The 16,304-nt window shown below is 50.1% G+C and overlaps 1 protein-coding gene across 7 annotated transcripts in view; it reads right to left on the reverse strand.

The window, feature by feature from the left end:
* Nucleotides 1–13,022, reverse strand: part of MICAL2 (microtubule associated monooxygenase, calponin and LIM domain containing 2) — a 209,266-nt gene extending 196,244 nt beyond the window's left edge. For 3 of the 7 annotated variants that reach the window (XM_059408078.1, XM_059408075.1, XM_059408083.1), the window contains exon 1: nt 12,848–13,018. The gene's annotated coding sequence lies outside the window, so the exon portion shown is untranslated. Of the gene's footprint in view, nt 1–12,847 lie in introns of all 7 variants that reach the window. The other 4 variants (XM_059408070.1, XM_059408067.1, XM_059408064.1 and 1 more) reach the window with 2 other exon arrangements.
* Nucleotides 13,023–16,304: the final 3,282 nt, after the last annotated feature.

A 16,304-nucleotide genomic window follows, 5' to 3' on the forward strand; every position in this document is an offset into this window, starting at 1 on the left:
GATACTTGGTGGGAGGTGGAAAACTGCACTAAGCACAGCACATCCAGATTCAAGAAGACTTCTCGCCAGAAGTCAGAAAAGCAAATGGAAGGCGACTCAGGAAAGGGGCAGCCTCGACTGCCAATCCCAAAGCAAGCTGATGAAAGATCTAACGGTGCCTAAGGTGAGGTCTCTAGTAGCATGCCAGAGGGCTCTCTCCTGGTAAGCATTTTATCAGCAACGGGGTGATGGTATGGAAGGCATACGTTTAATTTAATTTTATTTATATTCAATGAATTGACATATAGTGTATTATTTGTTTCAGAGACAGAGGTCAGTGATTCATCTGTTGGGTATTATACCCAGTGCTTATTGTATCACATACCCTCCTTAATGCCCATCACCCAGTTACCCCATCCCCCCAACCCCCTCCCCTCCAGCAAGGATAGGGAAGGCATACTTAATAGGATCCTGAAAGAGCTCAATGGAACATAGTTGCACCGAATTTAACAAAGTGGAAATTTAACAGAAATGGTTGTTCTGAATCAGACGGGAACAAAATAGGAGGCTCTGCATCTAAGTTCTAAAGCCACACCTTAAGGACAGAGGAGATGCGGCTTAGCAACACCACATGTTAAAAAGATCTGGTCAGCGGTAACGTCAGTGAGTCAAGGGTGTGATGGAGCTGCCAGAAAAGCTGATGCAACCTTGGGCTGCATTAAGAGGAGCAGAATGGCCTCAACAAGGGGGGTGATGGCTCCCTCCCTCTGCTGTGGTCATACCACACCACGAATACCATATGTGGTCGGGGCACTGGCCTCAGCATATGAGAATTTGAACATGTGGGAGTTTGCTCAGAGGAGAATCACTGGGAAGGTAAAAAGAACTGAACCTACACCACAGTTTGTTAATCCGGAAGGAAACTCAAGAGCGAGGAAGAGGGCTGCCTTTAAATACCATGTTTTACTAATTAGAAGCTGCACATTTTCAATTATAAATTGTCTGAAAGCAGAATGTATCTTCTAGTCCCTTAACATCTAAGTAAGATTGAGAAATGCATCATCATTTTACCAAAATGTAATAATGTGTCAAAAGAGCCACAAAGATGGCAGAGTCAAAAAGTGAATTGGAAGAGTCAGATTCTAAAACTGAAGATGTTTTAGAAATGCCCTAACCAATTTGCTTTCCTCTTTATGTACACACAAATGTTATGGGATATAAACTTGGGCCTAAGTCTAAAAGGGGTCTTCTTTCAGTAAAAATAATACTTTTCAGAGGTAACACAGCATTGTTCCACAATTTAATTGGAAGCACTTTTTTCTTGAAGGTACAGGAAATAGTGATACTTCTTCCGATGGGTGGTTTCATAGACTGGATTTAAAAACCATATCTGAGGTTCTGACACGGGGAGGGAAAGAGGCAGCTTGTTCTCTGTGGCTTCTAGAAGGAAGACTGGGACCAAATGCCAGAAGCTTTCGGGAGCCATGAGGGAGGCAACAGGAGGAACCATCCAAAGATGGAACAGGTCCGCTCTGATCTGCAAGCCCAGGCTAGACCACCACAGTGGAGAAGTCAAGCACCAATGGAACAGCCCTATGGTTCCGAGATCTGATGGTGAAGATCTCGCCACAAAGGGAAAAGCGCCTCATCTCTCTTCTTTGCACACATAGGTGCTTCAGCTGAGCCATTCTCTTAACAAGTCACTAGCCAAAGGCAGAAGCCACTTATGGAATAGGACTGAATGGAGGCCAGAAGCAAAGAGGAGCCCTGACCACATCTGTGGGCCGGTTTGGGAACAGACTTGATGAGGAAGGGCCTCGATGGCCCCTAGGTGCCAGGCACCAGGCTAGGTGTGCTATGCGTATTGCCTCATTTAATCCTCACAGCCACCCTGACAGGTGGGTATTATCATGCCCATCTTCCAGAAGCGACACTAGAGGCTCAGAGAAAGAAAGTGACTTGCCAAAGGTTTTACAGCTCTGAAAACCATGGTTGGTGGGACAACAGGAAGGAAATTCCAGAAATCTTGGTTGCAGAATGCATAAATGGAGAGATCAGCTGATCAAAGAACCAATGTGGTCTCATGTTGGTAGCACTAAAAAAAAAGACAAAAAGCTGGTTCCGTGCGCCCCACCCCCCTATCAATAGCTTTCCCGGGCACTGAAGCCACGCCATTTGCTGCTTGCAGGAAGGATTTATTCCATCATATACAGCAAGGGTGTTTCTGAGACCTCTGTGGCAGAGAACAGGTGCTGGCAACCCAGCTCAAATGTCAAAGCCTTAAGCACACCGGGTTGCCAGGCCTCCTACCAGCTGGGTTAACGGGTTAACGCCGGAGCTAGCGGAAGCTGAGCTCAGCTTATGTCTCCTCCCCAGAGGGCGGGGGAGGGGAGGAGGCTGGGGAGCTAGCCAATCCCCTGCCTGGAAATATCAAGTCCTGCCCCACCTGCATGCCCAAGCTTCCTCCTCCACTGGGGAAGTAAACCCAAAGTGAGCACCCGAAACCCAGGGCAGCACCCTCCAGAAGGGGATATTCAGGTGCTTGTGAGACCAAAAGCAAAGGAGGATCAGACCTTTCAGAGGTTGGCCCACAATGCTCCATGATTTTCTGACACCTGCAGAAAACTCCCTACCCCACCTCCACCCCCAGCACTCAGGGCTGGCTGGATCCCAGCCTTCCACACTTCACAGCTCCCGCAGGCAGCCCCCATGTTTCTACCAGGTGGCACCCTGAATGTGCCTTCACTTTTCCACATTTCTGTGCGCTGTATCTCTGGCTATCTCTCCCTACAGAAATCCTATTTTCTAAGTCCCATTCCAAGCACCAAGTGCCACATCCTCCAGGAAGTCTCACTTCGTTCCACCATGACACTCTCCAAAGCACGTTCCACACTCCCCCTTGATATGTGGGCATCCCTAGCTTGTCTAATGTACCTCCATGTGTTAAGTAAGGGCTCTGCTCCTGTCGTTCATCGCAGCACCCCCAGCACGGCAGCTGCACCCTGAGCTCAGGAGCCTTGGCCGTGGTGCTCCATGTCCTTCCTGACGGCACCCTACTCACAATCCTGACTCCCTCCTCCACCTCTTCCCAGCTGACTCATCTCCTTGGGTGCAGCCCTCTGCTAACAGCTTATCAGAGATAAACTAATCTGTCAACATATCCTTCTCAGTTAAATTCTGTATTTTTCGCAAACCTCTGAAAAAGAAGGACTGAAAACAAAGGCAGGAATTTTAGGCCCTAAGGCCTTGGGGGAGGTATTTCTTTCTTTCTTTCTTTTTTTTCAAGTTAAGGGGGGGAGGTATTTCTGATCATGAAAGATCTCACACCAAGCAATGGAGCAAGTCAGTGCTACAAGTGTATACACATCCTAAATTGAGAGAATACCAGAGCTGTGACAAAGGGCGCAGGCCTCCGTCCCCAAAAGCAAAAGCCAACTGCAAGTAAGATTGCCCAAGTCCAACCACAGGATCAAGGCTGGGCAGCAATGGTGGAGGGAGAACAGACTTGACTCCCACCTGGCTGGGTGACCTTGAGCAGGGAACCACACCTCCCTTGCCTCTTCTCCATACCAAGAGGCCTCTGAGCCTCAGTGTCCCCCTAAGTAAAAACCACGGTGGTGGGAGTGAGAGCTGGATGATCTCAGAGTGCCCTTCCAATCTGACATCCAACGTCCTGTGACTCATGGCCTCCGTCTCTCTCTCCCTCCTGGGAAGAAACTACCCTAGTTCCACTCCCTGCTCACCTTGAGCCCCACCTGAGTCCAAAGGGAAAGGGAATGCTAAAGATCTCCCAGCCAGTCAGCAGGAAGCACGGCAGGGGGTGGGGGTGGGGGGGGTGCCACCACAGGTGAAAGGAAGGGTCAGAACTGGGGGCAGGTGTTGGTTTCTATGGACACAGAAATGCCCCTCATTCACGCCGCCATCTGTCCCAGCCTGGAAAAAGACAGCTGGTTGCCTTTGCTTCCCTGACCTACCTTTTTAAGAGATTACAACTGCTTGCCAAATTTAAGTGCTGCTCTAAAATCAGGACATATAAGGTCTCTCAGCCTGGACCGGAAGGTTTCAGACTGGGTAAAGAGCAGGAGCAATGCAGAATAAAGCTTGGAGGCAAACTAGGCCGCTTTGTGCAGCCATGCCAATTAAACATCTTTAAAAATAGCCTCTCTCTTCTCTCGTGCTGAAGATAAAGATGAAGTTTCAGCAATAACCAGACATCTGCTAGGAGCTTCTGAAGAGATCACAACATAAACACCCCAGAGAGCAGCCATAAACAGCTCAGAACCCTCTCCAGGCAGCCAGCAGCTCCTGCTCACTAGGGGGGTGGGGGACACAGAAAGAGGTGGTGCGGAGAGGCTAGCCTCCCCAGGACCGGAGGAGGTGGTGGGGAGGAGCTTGTCCGGATAGAAAATAGAGAACCAGCTACCTTCTGCAGGGAAGTAAGAGTTCAGGAACCCACCAAGAGGATTTCCAGGAAGCCATCCAGAGGATTCCAGGCCCCTGTCATTTGTTCTAAAGATGGGTTGCTCCTTGAGGGTGGAAGTAAAGACAGTTTTGAGTGCCCACCCCTGCAGGGTGCTTCACAAACAAATATTTTAAATTTATCTCTATATCAACCCCTGTGGTAGGTGTCTTTATATAGACTAAAATACTAGTGTTCATGGAGTTGCCCAAGGCCACACAGCCAGGATTTGAACCCAGGTCTGTCTTAGTGGAATTGTTTGTTTGTGCCTATCATCAGAACAGGCCCCTGGGGTTTATTCTCAATGTCTGGGCTCTCTACACCCACAAATCTAACACCAGGAGATTTGGCATGGGGAGAGGTAGCAAAGTAGGGGGGAAGGGTAATAGTTAAGCGTTGGCCAAATGAAAGAACCGCCATCTCAGCAGCCCTGTGGGCCACTCCACACCCTGGGTGTTTCCTAGCAGGTCCAGAGAAAAGCAAAGGAGGAAACAGGTACCAATTGATGTCTAGATTCTGTCTGCCAGGATCCACAGGAGACTAATGAGAGCAGATGCCACTGAGGAAGAGAACGGGGTTGGGGGGGGTGCGATTGGGGATGGGGCTGGAGGATGGGCAGGGCAGACTTTTCATGGGATTACCTTTGTCCTGAGTGAATGAGTATGTTACCCTCATCCATGCATGCATGGGGGAGGGTGGCGGGAGTGCCCTGTGTCTGTGTGTGTCTGTGTGTGGGCGGGTGAGTCATTTTTTAAGAGAGTCCGTGATGTCAGGTCCAAGATAACAGACACACCCAAGCTAGAGATGGAAACCTAGAGCAGGCAGGAGTGCTGGGCCCCTGGCTGCCACAGACTGAGAAGCCTGAGACCTCATCCAGAGCCTCATCCTTCCCTCCCGACAGTCCTGTCCTGCAGCTGCGGGCAGAGAGCCGACAAGCTCTCCTGGCATGGGCCCCATAGTCCCCAAGGCCCCCATTTGCCCAAGCCCCACAGGACATTCCCTGAGGGAAGAGATGGACCTAGTCCTCACTCTAAAGTCTGGAAAGAGGCCTCCGCAGTGGCCCCATCTGTTCCTCTCTTCTGTTTCCCCTTCATCTGCTATCAGACCCCTACTCCTTCAGCAGGGGTCTCCTTGCCTGCCCTCTGCTTCAAGCTGTGCGGAAGCCCCTCTATCCTGATACTCTGAGCTGTCAGTGCTCTGACCACCCAGCGGCCACGGACTCTACTCATTACACCTCACTACCCCCTTCCGCTCATCCAATATGAATAGCTCTGTCCGACAGATGGCTCAGCGTTCTGCCAGGGCCTCAGCAGGCCCTGGGCCCATTCTGCTCCAGGCAGCAGCTCTCCTAGGGACCAAAGGACCCAACTGGCTTTTTCCTGGAACTTCTTCACCCTCCCCTATACCTCGTCTCCTGGCCCCAGGTACAAGCTAAACTCTGCAATCCTGCAAATCTTCACTAGATACAGTCAGCGCTCAGATATGTAGCCAAGGCCAGCCACTCAGAGTCATGAGAGCAAAGCCATGGTTTCAGCATCTGCTACAAAATGCTGCTACTACCAAGGCAAGGCCAGAATAGGATGTTCCTAAACTCCCAATCTTGCCTCTGGCAAAGCTGGGCTTCTGGACTGGGTGTGTCAGGAGCTCACCGCCTGCAGACCTCCCGTAAACCTTCTCTTGTGGCAGCTCAGAGATCAAAAGCCACCATCCAGCTCCTCGCCAACCTCCTCTTGCTGCCTACAGAAAGGACATCTGGCCTGGACATCCCTCACTGCAGGGGAAGGAGAAAAACCGGAGCCCCAAGCCAGCAGGAAACAAGTCTCTCCTCGGAGACCCGCCAATACCTGTGTATTCCCCAAAGAGCCATCTGACCCAGCCTTGGAAGGAATGCCAGTGCAGCCAGGGATCTGGGCTGGGAGATTCGGGGTGGGGTGCAGGCAGGGAAATTACCTAGACCCTCAGGGGAGAGAAACACTAGTGCAAACAAAGAACATACTATAGTCTCAATCCTAAAAACACCAGCACTGTCCACACACAATTGCCTGCCAGCACCACCATGGCGACAGGCCAGAGCTTCCTAGGATGAGCTACAATGATATTTAGGTGCATGGAGGGTACTGGGCAATTACATTTAAGAAATGCTATCACCCCTGGCCTTCACCAAAGCCTCTTCAGGGATGGACACTCCCTCAGCAGCAGACAGGGAAGGGAAGGGCCTCAAAAACCCCACTCCACGGTGATCCGGTCTTGCAGTGGAAGTTTGTTTGTGACCCAGAGGTTGCGTATCCCCTATCATCCCTGCCAGCCCTGAGTTTGTGAGACCAGATGATTGGTGCTTTAGAGAGGAGGAGACTTATCAGTGCAGACCAGCCGGGTTTACTACCTCAGGAGAAGACGCAGGGAGGACACAGAAAAGGTGGAGGGAGCGGTCAGCCCCCTACCCCATTCCCCAACAAAGTGAGGTCCAGGGGGTGTTTGGCAATCAGGCACTTCCCCAAGGGGACAAGAGAGCCACTGGGGCCTGAAGCTTTGCCCTGCCTCCCTGACCCTAACAACCATGTCATTCTGTGTTCCTCTGATACCTCAACCTTCCTGAATTAAAAAAAAAAAAAAAATCAAGAGCCTACCATTAGAATGATTTCATTTTGGGGAGTCCAAAATGAAATCCTCAGGAAGGAAAGGGAGGAAGTAGAATGGGAGACAGGATAAGGCTGCATGGGTTCCATGGCTCCCTGTCTCCTAAACCCCAGCTTTTTTTTTTTTTTTAATTCCCTAATTTGAGGAAGCCCAGGTAAGTTAAGATAATGTCATAAAACAAATAAGTAAATATCAAAATCACGGTGGCTCTGACCTTATCCACATACATAGCTATACAAAATGCAGGTATAATTTTGTCCACCCATCCACACTGAAGAAAATTTGCCTTTTTTTCTTTCCTTCTTTCTTTCTTTTTTTTGCTTTGCTTGGAATAAATTTTTTAAATAATTTTTATTAACATTTAATGTATTATTTGCCCCAGGGGTACAGGTCTGTGAATCACCAGGTTTACACACTTCATAGCACTCACCACAGCACATACCTTCCCCAATGTCCATAACCCAACCACCTCTCCCTATCCCCCTCCCCCCAACAACCCTCAGTTTGTTTAGTGTGATTAAGAGTCTTTTATGGTTTGTCTCCCTCCTGATCCCATCTTGTTTCATTTTTTTCCTTCCCTACCCCCCAAACCCCCACTTTGCCTCTCAAATCCCTCATATCAGGGAGATCATATAATAATTGTCTTCCCTGATTGACTTATTTCACTCAGCATAATACCCTCTAGTTCCATCCACATGGTTGCAAACGGCAAGATTTCATTTATTTTGATGGCTGCATAGTATTCCATTGTATATATACATCACATCTTCTTTATCCATTCATCTAGACTCTTTCCATAGTTTGGCTATTGTGGACATTGTTGCTATAAACTTTGGGGTGCACGTATCACTTCAGATCAGTACCTTTGTATCTTTAGAGTAAATACCCAGTAGTGTGATTGCTAGGTTGTAGGGAAGCTCTATTTTCAACTTTTTGAGGAACCTCCATACTGTTTTCCAGAGTGGCTGCACCAGCTTGCATTCTTACCAACAGTGTAGGAGGGTTCCCCTTTCTCTGCATCCTTGTCAACGCCTGTCATTTCTTGACTTGTTAACTTTAGCCGTTCTGACTGGTGTGAGGTGATATCTCATTGTAGCTTTGATTTGTATTTCCCTGATGCCGAGTGATGTGGAGCACTTTTTCATGTGTCTGTTGGCCATCTGAATGCCTTCTTTGCAGAAATGTCTGTTCATGTCTTCTGCCCATTTCTTGACTGGAATATTTGTTCTTTGGGTGTTGAGTTTGATAAGTTCTTTCTAGATTTTGGATACTAGCCCTTTATCTGCTATGTCATTTGTGAGAAAATTTGCTTTTTTAAGAGGAAAAAGAACCCAAGTGTTTGGATTTTCCATTAGAAAAAAATGTTTTTATTGTAAAAATTTGGGGGAAATACTAAAAGATGTCTAAAGATGAAGGAAAAAGAATCAAATCTAGCACTGCCATCAACAAAGAAGGACTTGCTTCGTGGAAAAGACTATGTGAAAAACAACAACAAAAGCCCAAGACAAAACAAACAACAAAGAAGGAAAAAAAAAAAAAAACTCCTCACTGTGAGGGCTATTTGCAGAGGGGGCCTCTCCCAGGTGGGTCAGATCTTAGGGAGATTTGACAGGGCATCCAGGAGTGAAGCGTACCTTTCCCTTCGTTCCTGAGCCCCAAGTCTCCTTCATTAGGATGCCCACAAAGGGTCCAGAGGCGACTAGCTCTTTACTGCAAATTCAGACAAAATACTGAAAGGTGATGAGTGTGTGTCGACCGTCCCAACCAGCCAGCTGTGATCTGAGAAAGGTTCCACTACTGGCCAGGTGGGGGGCAGGTTAGGGGAGGCTCAGGAAGGTGTAGGGAAGGAGTGCTGCCTGGGCAGAAGTATGCAGAGTTCTCCGTGCAGCCCAAATGCCAAGTGTCTGGGTCAGAACGTGGTGATGCCCATGGCTGAGTAAGCAGGGATTCCAAGCTCTGGCAGAAATGACCTCAGTCCCTGTCTGTCCCACAGATGATCGGGGGAGACCGGCTGCTGATCGGGGCATAAGGGCAGCCATCTGGGCTCCCTACCACAAACCAGAGCAGTGTGGTGAGCACAGCAAATAGTTCTCCTCTTATTTCACGATGTTTACAGACTGACGCTTGCTGAGGAAACCTCCACACGCGAGCAAGTCATCTTTTTTTTAAACCTCTTATCTAAACACAGTCACAACCAGTCACACAAGCCCAGGACAGGGTTCATTCACTCAAAACACATTGCCCGAGTGGCTGTGACACCACTGGACAGAGGCTCAGCCAGCCTCCGCCCCATCCCAGATGCCACGAAGGGATCCAGCTGGGCACCCAAGGGGATTTCAGCCTCACAGTGTTTGGCGGCTTGGGGGGGGGGGGCACTTAAAATGGAGGGTCACGGATACGTAAAAACTGGAGAGGAGTCTGCCCCAGCTTAAAGAAGCATAAACGGACTAGCAACCAAATGCAGCATACAGATTTGAATCCTGATTCGAACAAACCAACTCGAAGGTCCTTTCTGAGACAATGTGGGAATTCTGAATACAGACAGATGAGACCAAAGAACTATTGTTCATTTTCTTACATGCAAAAATGGCAATGTGGCTATGCCAAAAAAAATAATAATAATAATAAGATAAAAAATAAAAAAAAATAGATATATACTGCATTAGATAGGGGGAAAATCACATGGTATCAGAGATTTGTTTTAAAATACTTAAGGAAGAAAGGACAGAAGGGGAGAAAAAGCAAGAGATGAAGCCAACCCAGCATAACCTTGACTGCTAAAGCTAGATAAGGAGTGTATGGAGCTCGTTATGCCATGGTCTCTATTTTTGTGTCTGAAAATGTTCATGGATATGGCAAAAGAGAGGACTGTAAAACATTATAGTGGACAGCTTCATGAAGATTAGGACGAGAGGCTAAGGGAATATGGAGCAAAGAGCAACAAGTATTTGTAAGAACCAGGAAAGAAATCTGTTACGTTTGGTAAGGGTTTTAAAAGCCATTTCATAGCAGGGTAGGAAACCATGTTCACAAAGAATTACAAAAGAAGTTGGAGGAATAGTGAGTGCAGTGAGGGAGTTGCCCACACCACCCCTCCAGGGGACAGAACACAGCCACAAGGTTTTCCTGCTTCCTTCAGTCCTTAACTCACCACCTCGATCTCATTCATACAGACTGAGACCAGAATTTTAGATCAGTTACCAACTAGCCATGTGAGGTGGTGGCAAGGGGATAGGGGGGTAATCTTCCCCAGTCTCAGTCTCCTCATCTGTAAAATGGGAACAGCCCCAGCAACTTCTTTGGAAGGCTAATGTGGGGACCTACTGATATAAACAAAGAAAAGTCCCAGCGTGATGAACAGTATTCCCTTCTCTGGCTCTTTAAACAATAGAGACTTTCAGTCTTGGCAATGTTCAGCCCAAAACTTCTTGCACCCATACCTTACCCCTCCCACCAGAATCAATGCTCTCCACCAAACAGACAGGACCTCTCCACTTCAAAAGCAAGAAGTGAAAGGGACAGGTCCGTGGCTGGCAGGCACACCCAGATGAGAGTATGAACATGGGCGAAGAGGAGAAATATGCCCCAGTTATAGGCAAAGGAAGGTTACCCAGCTGATGCTCTGCTCCTTGTAGCTCCTGAGAACAGGGCTCCAATGAACACAGCTAAAACCAGCCTCAGTCCATAAGATGCTTTTTACTAAAGAACAACTGGTTGGTATTAGGCTAATCATGATTTTCTTTTAGAAGAGAGGGATGAGCAGAAAGCCAGAGCTCCAGGACTAAAGAAGGAAGGAGGCACACGGAAAAGTGATAGCATTTTTTTTATAAGGAGATGCTCAAACAGAGGGTCTCAATCACCTTACCATCATAACTAGTATAGCTCAACAACTGTCCCCCCAAAACAAAACAAAACAAAACAGAATTGGATCTAAAGTAGAGGTTATTTCAGCTAATAGTCTTCCTAGACCATCCCAGAAGCCAACTTTCAGAAGTGAGACCAAGTCAATGGCACAAGCAGGCTTCCTCTCCAGACCCTCACCCCCAAGATGGTACCCAAACACCAGAAGGTCAATCCCTCCCCAGTAGAGCATGAACCAATACCAGTCATTCATCCCTGACCGGAGGACAGAGTGAGCAAGTCGTCTGCAGGTTGAACAACCTGGGCTAACCAGGGTCATTTCAAGAGCTTTGCCGAAGAAGCAGCCTCTGAATCTTTAGACAGAATCTTTTCAAAGGCCAGAAAGCTCCAATCACACACAGGAGCACCATGACCCTGCAGACATCACCTTCCAGGGCCATAGGGCAGCAGGAAGAACACTGAATATAGTTCTGGCAGAGCCTGGTCCAAATCCTGGCTCAGCCACTTTCTGTGTGACCTTGGGCACTTAAACTACCTGAGTCTGTTTGCCCACATCTAAAATGAGGAAGGTAAAACTGAGTGTTTGGAGAGTAACCAAGAAATCTGCTGCAAAAGTGCCACAGGGCAGGACCCATCTGTCCGTAGCCACATAATAAATCTGTCTTCTGCTGGAAGGCAAGTTCTTACTGCAAGGAGTCTTCAGAACGTCGGTTGGGGCTGTCCTGGAGACTTGACATCCACTTGTTGGTCCCGGGAAGGGGACAAGAACAGAGTTGGTCCAGGTGCCAGGCACCCAGGCGCATAAACACCAGAGAGCCAACCCCCTGCTGGCTTTCTTTCTGAGGGACCTGCCCACAAAGGGGCCAGTCAGTGACTTCACACACACACACACACACACACACACACACACACACACACCAGGAAACCACATAAGACTAGAGTGAGCAAGGGAGGCTGACAGAAAGACACTGCCAACCCCAAGCCTCACAAGGCTCAATGGCCATCAAAAGTAAAGCTCTTTTGGCCTTAAGGACCCAGGTTACAGAATTAACACTGTGGAAAGAGGCACACAGTTTACTCTGGTTTCAACACGCCTCTTCCCCATTCAGCAAAGGCTATGATTCCCAGCTCTGCCGGGCGGCTGGTCTAGGATAAAGTTAACCCCACTTGCTCCAGTCTGGAAGCCAGGTCAACAAGGGCTGACGCTGCTTGCAAAATCCTACTTCTCCCCAGGTTTAGTCAATGACGACAAAGCGGGAGCCAGAGACGCCCTTGCCGGGCGCTCCCAGGCCTGGGGTGCGCCTGGGCTGCTGGAGGGCACACTACAGACAGGACAGCTCCGCGGTCCCCTGGCCACCTCCACACCGCGCCCCAGACTCAGTCCCAATCCCAGCCCGCAGGCGGCCAGGCCACTGACTTTTGGCCCAACTTAACTTCCTGTTGTTAAGGAGGGAGGAGAACCAGGGCGGGCAGGGGAGCGCCCAGTGAAGAGCCAGGAAAGAGCCTGAACAGAGCGGAGCCCAAATTATGGGAAAGCAAAGTTTGGGAATGGTCTGCCCAGGCAGCATGCGGTACTGCTGGTGCGTCGCGCCCACTCCGTGTTGACGTTTGGAAATTTTCTCGGCTTAGAATTGCAGGGTTTGGGTGCTGGGGCGGAGTGGGAGGTAGTTCGGGGTCCGGGTGGCAGGCTTTTATTGCGTTCTTATCGATTCCGAGACCAATCAGGCAGCCCCGGCCTTCCCGGGCAGGGCCACCTGCTTGCCGAGCGCCCAGCTGGGTGGGTTTGAGGCGAGAGATGCTGCGGCCGCACCTGACTGTCCCCGGCGCGGGCCAGGGCGCAGAGTCCAGGCTCGGCTGCCACGGTCCCAGCCCGAGCCTCCCTCTCTGGAGCCCCGCACCTTACCCCCTTACCGAAATCCGCGCCAGCCACCGAACCTCGGGTCAGCTTCCTGCCTTCGCCTCGGGCAGCGGACCCGGTGGTCAGGACCCGCCGGCGGCCTGCAGAGCTGGGAGCTGGAGAGGCAGCCCCGCGCAGCCTTAGTCAGGCGAGCGCCTGCAGTTCTGCGCCGCGCGGCTGACTGAGCTGGGAGCCGCCCCCATCGGCGGCGCGGCCAATGGCAAAGCGGCCGGGGGCGCACTCCGCCCCCGGCAAGAGGCCCGCGGCCAATGGCAGTGCGGCGCGGAGGCCACCCCCGCTCCACACCCGCTCCGCCCCCGTGGGGCCAGCTGTCACCGCGTCTGCCGCCGGGCGCACGTGGGCTGCAGCCGTGCCCCGAGCTCAGGGAGTCCTGGGCGCTCCCATTCAGACCAGCACAGGTCTTCAGACCAGCGGGGGGCCGATGGAGGCAGGACGTAATGGTGCTGCTAGATGAAAACCTGGGTGGTAGTATCCTAGTGTCAAGGGAGAGACAGGGGCTGGGCCTCATGCTTCTTGGCCTGGGCAGCTGGAAAGCAAGTCTCAGCTTCCCCTTTTTGAAGTGAGGGAGCAAGCTTGGCACTTCCTGTATCGGCTGTGGACCTCCCTCTTTGCTTTGCCTCTTAACCCCCGGGGCTTCAGCAAATGCCGTTAGCTGATAGGCTCTTCCCCCGACCTGGACTGGCCTTGCTTCGAAAGCAGCTCATGGGAAGAGGGGCGGTAACGCAGACCACCTGTGTGACCTCTGTCACGTCACCTAAGAACCTTCTTCTCTTGGCTGTCAAATAAGCGCATTAATCTCTGCTCTGCCTGCACTCCTGGGTTGCCCATAGCCCCCAGCTGCCGAGAGCACCATCCACAGAAAAGAGTGTGGACAGTGTGGGGCCGAGTGAGGACTGCAAAGCAGCTCCATACACGTACTCTTACTCAGCCCTGGAGCCCAGGCTCTAGCACCAGCTGGGCCCAGTGCAGGCATCCATAAATATTCTGGGAACTGAGCTGACCCAGGAGAGAAGAACAGGAAAGCTTGGGCAGTGTGAGAAGAAGGCTGTGGCTCCAGGCTGCTGGAATTTCCACAGCTCCAGACCACCCTCTAGAGAGATTGTGTTCCCTTGCCAGGCACGTTCAAACAGAGCAGTTTGGCCCCATCAAACCTGGGGCTTACTTTGTTCTCTCTGCTCCTTACCAGGGGATCCTACTCCAGGCCTTTCAGGGTTTCCCAGGGATTGTCCTACCTGGTAGCTGTCAGCATCTTCAGAGTTCAGTCAACTTCCTGGAGATGAACTTCAGCAAAAGCTGTCTCTGCTCAGACTGTAGAAGTCAGCAGTGACTTCCAGAGGGGCAGCTCTCCTCTGATGGAAAGCTGCCTGCGATGCCCATGGATGGAGTGGTCTCTGTGCATGTTTTCTCAGTCCTGATGATGGCTCTGCAAGGTCTGTGTTTTTGCTATTGTTCCCTTTAACAGATGTGGAAACTGAGACTCAGGAAGGGAAAGTAACTTTTCAAGGTCACATGGTTAATAAGTAACAGGGTCGGAATTTGAGCCTAAAGCTATCTGATCCTAGCCTCTGCATGCCTAACTACTGTGCACTGGGGCCACTACAGCCTTTCTCGTGGCTCTTGGGCCAGATAGACAGAACATGTCTATCTCTAAAAGAACTGCTCTAGGGACTGACCTGCCCAAACATTCTATTAAGCCCAGGTCTGGGCACTTTTAGGGCCAGATGAAACAAGCATGGCCCTGCTTTATTTACAGACTGCTACAGGAAACCCTAGGCAGAGAGGAGATTCGGGAAACAACATTGCTCCTGCTCCCAGCACAAAGCCTTACCGGACACAAGGCCTCTTCCTTCTGGTCTGGGTCTGAGGAGCGCCCCCCCCCCCATGCCCCCCCCGGCCTGGGGATGGAGATGGAGATAATCATTCATTCAATTCACAAAAGCTACTGTGAGCTGGATGTGGTTCCTTCAGTCATGTAACTTACAAAACAGCTGATAAATAACCAGAAGTATAAGGGGCTACAGAAGCTCTATATTTCTTTTATCTTTTATAATTCCCACCACCTTATCTCCAGCACAATGTTCTCCAAGTTAAACACATTTAACACTACTTCAGGAACACTTTGGGCCAACCAAGTTTTGCAAAAACACTGCTCAGTATAGAAGTTCTAGTAGCTCAAAAACTAAAACTTATCCGTGTCTTCATAGGAGCTTTGCCTCTTCTCCCCCACCGAACCTTTTTGTTTTGTTTTTCCACACCCCACCTTTCTAACTCAGGGGCTCAGGCAAGAAAGACCCTTGCTAGGTGAGATTTTAGGGCAATTTGGGAGCTCATGGGGGCTCAGTGTAAGGACGGAAATAAGCCTTGGGACCTCTCAAGCCAGGGCCCCTCACCTCCACACACAAGCCGCCCTTCCCGGCCATCTCGCTGGAGGGTAGAGAGAAACAGGGACAGGAGATGACAATTCCACCCCCTCTAGACCCAGCAGCAACCATGGCATCTCCCATTGGACTGTGTGTCTGAGAGTTTATAGACTAAGCTCTTCAAAGAGAAGAAGGTCATGCAAAGTTAGAAAGGGCCACAGAGGAAATACCATCTAAGCCCCTCACTTAACAGATTAAAGAAATTTAAAAAACAAATGGAGCCCCAGGGAAGGGAAGGTACTTGTGAGTGTCAAGGAGTGTGGGAATGGGTTCCAGAGTCCTGAAGGCTCTGGCCTCTCTCTAAGCACACAGGCAAAATCAAGATCCTCATGCAGTGGCTCAGTAGGCTATATTTAATAATAATCTCTTCCCCAGCCCACTCTTCTCAGGACGGTGAATGTGTGCTGCTGAAGGTTGTCTGGGAGATGCAGATGGCCACATTAGCATCAGAGGGAGGAAGAAAAGGAAGGCCCAGATTCATCCCTAAAAATATCTGCATCTCAGACTGGAAGCCATGGGTCTACCAGCATGTACGTGTCTCCCTCGAGAAAACTTCAGCTGGTGATCTCCATCATCATTGGTTATCTACCTGACAGTGTTCCAAGACGCTGTGGGGGTGTTAGGCCTGGCTTCTTTTTATTTCAAGCCTAGCAATTTGCTTGAAGAAAGGTCAGAGTTGAAGTAAGTGGATTCCCGATGCGAAGATTTTCTGTGGAGAAGCCAGGGTGCCTCTCAGGGCATTAGAAGGGCAGGGAGAAGAGTTAGACCACCTGTGTCTCCCCCTCCAAATGAGAAAGGGTCCCTGCCCTCGGACACTTTCCTCATGTACTTACATTCCAGGAAGGGGTAAAATAGTGATTAAGGTTCTCACCAGTTCCTGCCAATGCTGCCATGAAAGGCCTTCGGGCTTTCAGAGGAAGTGGAAGGCTGGTATCTGTACAAAGTCCGATGACCTTCTTAAATGATGAGAGAAAGCTGATTGGCCCAGGGCCACCTTGGGAGCTATCTTGGGAGAAGGATTTTCTAAGCC

This window comes from Mustela nigripes, chromosome 1 (assembly GCF_022355385.1).
Source record: "Mustela nigripes isolate SB6536 chromosome 1, MUSNIG.SB6536, whole genome shotgun sequence".
Lineage (NCBI taxonomy): Eukaryota > Metazoa > Chordata > Mammalia > Carnivora > Mustelidae > Mustela > Mustela nigripes.